The following is a 6,648-nucleotide window of genomic DNA, read 5'->3' as shown; positions in this document are numbered from 1 at the left end:
ACCAACGCGCAACAGAAGCGATAATGCCAATCAGTTTGAAACGAACCAAAGTAGAGAAATCACACAAACTCAGCGCACACCAAATCGAAGAACTCAGCAATCCACCAATTCGTACCCAGTTTTTCAAGCACCCGACCCACAAAACTACCCACAGTACACCACAGATAACCTGTCGCACACTTTGGAATCAGTCAGTAACCCATACAGAGTATGAGTTTGTCAGTTTTTTGTTGTCGACTGCTATCATTCGCGTTAAAATAGGGTTCGAACTCACACGATTGCAAGAACGTTGTAGTTGTGTTCACAGTTTTGCTACGCCTTTAGTAGTATTGCAATCAACTCAATCTCCAGAAATGTTGAGATCACACGGAACAGGTCATGTCTCGGTCTTTTCGGAAATTGCCTATTTTGTATTCATTATATTGTGTCTGGACAAATGTCGGAAAATCGGTCAGTGAAACTGTCAGCAAATCATTCGGTTGTTGAGTCAGAAAAACATTTAGATCACAATGCGGAAAACTTGTCAGAAACTCATTTAGAAACTCATTCAGAAATCCATTCAGAAAAAAACATTCAGAACTTTGTCGGAAAATCTGTCAGAAAATCGATCAGAAACCCATTCAGTAAAACAGTCAGAAACTGTGTCAGTTTTTATGTCAGAAAATCAGTCAGTCGGACAAAGGTCCTGGAGTAATTCGCATCACTCGGTCATTTTTTGGAATTTCTTCAGCTCATTTTGAAGATTTGCGAGTAGAACAAATTCGTCGAAGACCAACTCTACATTGGTCCAAATTCAAGATCGCTTCGTATTTTTTACCCCAATATATCGAGCTGAAGTCGGACAGCACAACTGCAAAACCACTTGAAATTTTGCTACATCGTGTCGCACCTCAATCGTCGTTCGTCGAACGAAGAATTGACGGTGGACCCAGTTGGTCAGAAGGACTACAATGTCCCCCATTCTATGCCTCCGTCTGCATCGACATCCTATCAGTGCAGACGTCGAGAAGAACTATCAGCACGTACAACACATTCTGCGGAAAAACAGCACAACTCGTGGTCTTAAAGAAGGGTCGGAAAGTCTCTCCAGTCTGAATTTCGAAAGCAACACAAAAATGTCAGCCAAACCTTGTCACGTGTGACAGAGCACCAAATGTCGTATGTTTTTCACCAAGCAATCAGTCAATGGGCAAGAAAACAAACGTGAGAATTAGAACACTTGACCGAGACAACTAAATAACCTTCCCACTTCCCATCCGCGATAGCAATTATGTCGACAACATATGTCAGTTGATCAAGAATGATCATGTCAGATGAAATAAGTTGAAAATTGAAACATGTCAGAGTTTCATAAGTCAGTAATTTGTCAGAAAGTTTATCGTCAGAATTCGCATTTGGCGAAATGTGTCAGTTTTGTCAGAATGTCTGTCAGAAAACGATTTGTCAGAGAATATGTCAGAAAGAACAGAATTCGCATTTATTGGAATGTGTCTTAAAATGTATGTCAGTTTATGTCAGAATATGTTTGTTGAATTTTAAAAATTGGTTCAAGGATGCATGTTGCAAATTTCAAAAATCCCGCTAAAGCCTTTCGAACTATTATTTTCTTTCATGACCCCAACCGCTTGTACAATCGATGTCTCCAACAACCCAATACCGAGAAATTCTGGTCCGGCCTAGCACCACAAGTCCGGTCCAGGCAAGCAGACACTTCGGAATTCTCGCACCTCGAAACAGCAACGCATTTCGTACACATCACTGCTTCATAAGGTTGGAAATTGGTACACAGGTTTACTTAGTAACGAAAGAAGGTTCATCGGTTCCCCGGCCAAGTCATCGATCATAGAGAAGAAGTCATCATCTTATCATCGGTTCCGGAAAATATTAAACAACGACAAGTTCATCAATTGATCATCTTTTTATTGATAAATCCATCAGGTATCAACCTCTGGTCGAAAGTCGATAGGTTGATACGTTGAAACATAGTCGAGCAAGAACCCCTGGTCGAAGGTCGACGGGTCATACATCGGCTAAGCGTTGGGCATTGGAGCGAGCATGTTTTGATCCACTATGTCTACGTCAAGCACACATCTCAACCTCTGGTCGAATTTCGACAGGTTGGTACGCGGCGCAGCACAAGTTCTGTGCGAACCTCCGGTCGAATGTCGACAGGTTCACATCCCAGGTCATCGTTTGAAGCAGCCTCTGGTCGTTTATCGACAGGCTGTCAAATCGTCGTAAAATGGCACCAATAGCACCCAATCGTACGCTCCAACCGACGCTTGAATGGTCATCGAAATCATCCTTTTCCGGTTCCATCGCTACATCGCATCCACAATCGACCGGTTTCACCATCACCTACAACAAGAAAAAAGAAAATTGAAGAATTTCAGAACTTTTTCAACATTCGAGAAATTACATTCCACAAGAAATCGACACGGTCTATGGTTGTTCGTTGCTGTTCGCGAGCCAGCAAAGGGTTCTACAGCAGCGAGGAAAAATAATTCCACCACCCAGCGGAGGGCGCCCAGCGGTACCAACAGCAACAGCACCTGAGCACATAGAATGGAAAAGTCCATTATCTGAGCTCGAATGTTATTATATGTGCACTTACCTTCGAAATTGTGATGACTTCTTTACGGAAAAACTTGGCAAATTATGTATTTCGAAATTGCAATTTTCCAAACTTCTCGAAACCAGCCAACCAAAACAACGAACGAGTGTGTTTGTGTCAACCAGCAGCCGTCCAGTTATTCGTCACTCACCACACAGAGAATCGAGAGGATAGAGTGAATGCGATCCAGTCGCTGAGATTTCAGATGGTTTAAGCAGCGTATACACGGACATAACGCTTGACAAACCAAATATTTTATGTATGTTTGTAATGAATTGTGAAATTGAATGTAGTATTGTATTCTGTTAGTTATTAAGTCGTTCAATGATTGTATAGATTTAAGATCATGATTGTAATGTTTTGTTTCGAAACCCGTATGGTTTCAAGGGGGCCGGCATGTTTTGGAACGTCATAATTTAGTAGCCATAAAGCAAGAGCCACCCTAGCGACTGAGCATAAAAGTGAGTTCTCTCCTGAGAACTCACTCTCCGCGACCGATCGTGTGATCGTGTTCGTGTTATGGTCTGTTGATCAACATAGAAGAAATAAATCAGTTCGCAGCAACCTCCAAACCATCAACATCGGTAGCAATTATTTTACCTCCGTCGGCTCGGTCAAAGTTGGGAAATAAAGTTTAATGTTCCCTAATCGGTCGGTATTTATTTCTATATCGGAAGAAATTCATCTATAGGTGATCAATATCACCAACTTCACCTCCAGTGAATAAAAGGAGGTCATAATTGGGTAGCCTTAATTGCACCCCAGTGAAGTGAACAAAAACTAAAGTGCTCAAGTAGAAGTGTTCCCCAGGTCGTTCCCAATAGTGTATACAGTCCACTGAAGAAAGTTTAAATTAATTGGGACGATCCGGAACAACTGTGAACATAAGTTTTTTAGAAGCCATTGAAGTTGAAAATTGTTGCATGTTGCCCCAGTTGACGGTATATGAATAAAAGAAAATTAAAATAATTTTAACACTGAAAAGTGCTGATTGAAAAGCAGGTAAGAATAAAATAAATAATGTAAAATGTTCCTGCAGGTACACAGCAACGATACGATGCACCGGCGTACGTGTTGACGGCTCAACGGTACAGATGAAAGTGATAAAGGCCGCCTTACATTACACAAATGTGTGTGCAAATTCGATGATTCCACGACGACTGCCTGCATCTGATGCCGCACACTCACGTTACAAACATATTTCGCCCGAACACAAACGATTTCTGGTGAAAACAGCAACTAACACAAAAATAATTGGGGGCCGTTCAAATATTACGAAACACAATTTTCAATGATTTAAAAAAATCCCTCCCCACCCCAACTCCTCCTTACGTCAAACACATGCGAATCAGGTTTTATATCCAAAACTCACAAAACGTGTCAAGCTTCTACACAGAAGAACAAGAAGAAAGTTCTAACTTGGGAAGAATCACATTCAACAGGAGATCATATTATACGAGTGTTTAAGTATCAAATTCAACTCGCGAAAACGCGGATTTCGGTTCAACATATTCCAGTTCAATAGGAGGGCAAAAATAATTCACTTAAATGGAAATATCTAGCACCGGTTAAAATTATCATTCATCATAATCCTCCCCCGTTTTGTGGGGTCGGAATGGAAGCTCCCGATGCGAATGTCTTCTTTTTGAATAATGAAGTATAAACATAAGTGGTTGCTTTTTTCTCCCCTTTTGTGTCAGAGTGGTTGGGAAAATGTTTGTCTACGCTTGGCAGTCTAAAACAAAAGCTGACAAACGAATGTCTAAAAAATTTGAGGGAATGTGCCGCAGCCAAATGGAAAAAAACAGTCCATCTTGGCTGTCAGATTCCGAATTCCGCCACCAAAAACACAACCCATCCGCACGCCAGGAATCCCTCCGGTTTTCTACGGATCGGATTCTGGGAAAAAACAGGAAGTGAAACATCCAACCGCTGTTTGCTGGTGTGTAGTGACAGCTTGATGTCTTGACTGCAGTTCTTCGCTCTTCCTTTTCCTGCTGAGGAAACTGTCAAGTGCTGTTCGCTGTGTTTTCGACTTCTTTGCAATTATTTCGCAAATTTATGTCCCCTTCGGGGCAAAACGATTATCTACCCTTCGCCGAGTGACAAATATCTTTTGGCAAGTGCATAACTCATCTTCCACATTGTCATCGGCTATGCGAGGGGACCTCATCTAGAGGGGGAATTAGCACGCTTTAGAGAGTGGAGAGAGATATTTATTGCATCCATGTTTACTACAAATAGAGGTACTACAAAATTCTAAAATAAGGTTTGTTGCCCTACTTTGAACCCGTTAAGCAGTATTTTTAATGATCATGTTTTCTCATCAATCAACGGGAGGTTTATAATTCCTTATCTGCAAGTTTCAATGGGAATTTTCAACAACTTTTGAACGATTAAAATACTTAAATTTCTATTATAAATATCTCCTACACTTTCACTCTCCGTTAGCTCTATCTGCATAAAAATAGCTGAAAATTTTTGTGTTTACTTACCTGTAGTTTATTTGCGTAAAGCCCCAATTAAAAATTTGCACCTTTGTAGATTTGTTGGTATTGACAAAAAGTTTTTGTTGATGTCAGGTCTAAGAAAGGAACATCAAAGCCGAAAGTCACCTATTTCTGAACCCTTACAAATTTTCCGGATTTTTCATTGATTTTCTTATATTTCGTATGGTTCATATTCTTCACAGTCAAAGTGATCTAGCAAATGGAACAAAATTTGGCATGCGAGAGGAATTTTATACAAGTAAAACATTTATTGTTGCAGAATATAGAATCTTATGAATAAATAAATACAGAGTCTTAATTTAAGTAGATACCAAATAAGGATTGGAAAATAAATTTCAGGACAGGTGTTAGAATTTTAGAAGATGTAGCAAAGCACACCGGTCAGCTAGTTCGTCTATAAAATTTCATAATCCTAAGATGTCCTTACTAAAAAAGACTTCACTTTGAACTGATAAAGCCGATAAATTTGAGCCTGGGGGACCGGGACAATTGCCCTCCGCTGTATTCCTCCTCAACCCTATCTTCCATCATTTTAAATATCACATATTTTTCATAATTAAACAACGGGTAGCCACCGGCCACGACTCGAAAATCAGTCGAATTGAGATGCACTTTAATGTATTCATTGAGTTTCACATCCTGAACATACGTAAGCACTTAATAATTCATCGAGCAATGCATTTTATTCAACCGTACGTTCGTACACAATCGTTCCTATGAATATTGAAATATACAGAGGATTGAACAATCGAAGACAGGTGCATTTATTTCTTTAGAAGGTTGATCCAGGTGTCTGACTGATTGTCACAAACATCCGGCTATATGAACGAATTGTTTCCGGAACACCACACAGAATATGTTTTCTGTCTTATTGGAGTTCAAAGTTTATGTTTCAATGTTTATTTTAAATCTTTTCATTAAATTTTTCTGTATAAAGATAGGATAACCCTTCCAAAGACTCAATGGACTGTTAACGTACTGCTAACCTGTTTTCTGAACTGAATTAACTATAAACGATAAGCTGCCCAGAGGTAATCTTCTCAATTACCTCTGGCTAAGATTGACATTCATCAATAATTAAAACCATTTCATCTGCTGATGGCAATCAGTGTGTGATGATATCATCATTCATAACACTTTGAAATTAGATTTCTTTTTATCAATAATTGCAGTCGATTGCATGTTTAATGGATTAAATCGTTCAGCTAAATATACTAGGTAACAGAGAAATTTCACGTTTATGCGTAGGTTGTTGAACAGAACACCCGATAAATTTAATCCTCTGCAATATCCCAGTAGCAATCAATGAATGGTGGGTAGATGGAACCACATGCAGCCGGAAGACGTCTGTCAATTGTTTCGAAAATGATTAAGCGCAGTGTTGACCTATAATTTACGATTTCTGATGGCGTGTGGGCGCTTTCCGGTTGCGTCTGATTGTAAGCTCGTTAATCTCATCAGTAGGTAGGAACGATCTCTGGCATCTTTGAAATTTCCTGAACGGGGCTTTCCTGAAGAGCAAGG

At 39.8% G+C, this 6,648-nt stretch overlaps 1 long non-coding RNA gene across 1 annotated transcript; it reads right to left on the bottom strand.

Moving 5' to 3' along the window:
- Positions 1 to 1,957: 1,957 nt before the first annotated feature.
- Positions 1,958 to 2,702, bottom strand: LOC129753185 (uncharacterized). The gene is made up of 3 exons (XR_008738916.1): positions 2,615 to 2,702; positions 2,420 to 2,552; positions 1,958 to 2,358 (listed from the first exon to the last, which is right to left on the bottom strand). It is a non-coding gene; the product is annotated as an uncharacterized LOC129753185 (long non-coding RNA).
- Between the last annotated feature and the right edge of the window lie 3,946 nt (positions 2,703 to 6,648).

The sequence above is a fragment of the Uranotaenia lowii genome, chromosome 3, assembly GCF_029784155.1.
Source record: "Uranotaenia lowii strain MFRU-FL chromosome 3, ASM2978415v1, whole genome shotgun sequence".
Taxonomy (NCBI): domain Eukaryota; kingdom Metazoa; phylum Arthropoda; class Insecta; order Diptera; family Culicidae; genus Uranotaenia; species Uranotaenia lowii.
This window is presented reverse-complemented; position numbering and strand designations above follow the sequence as displayed.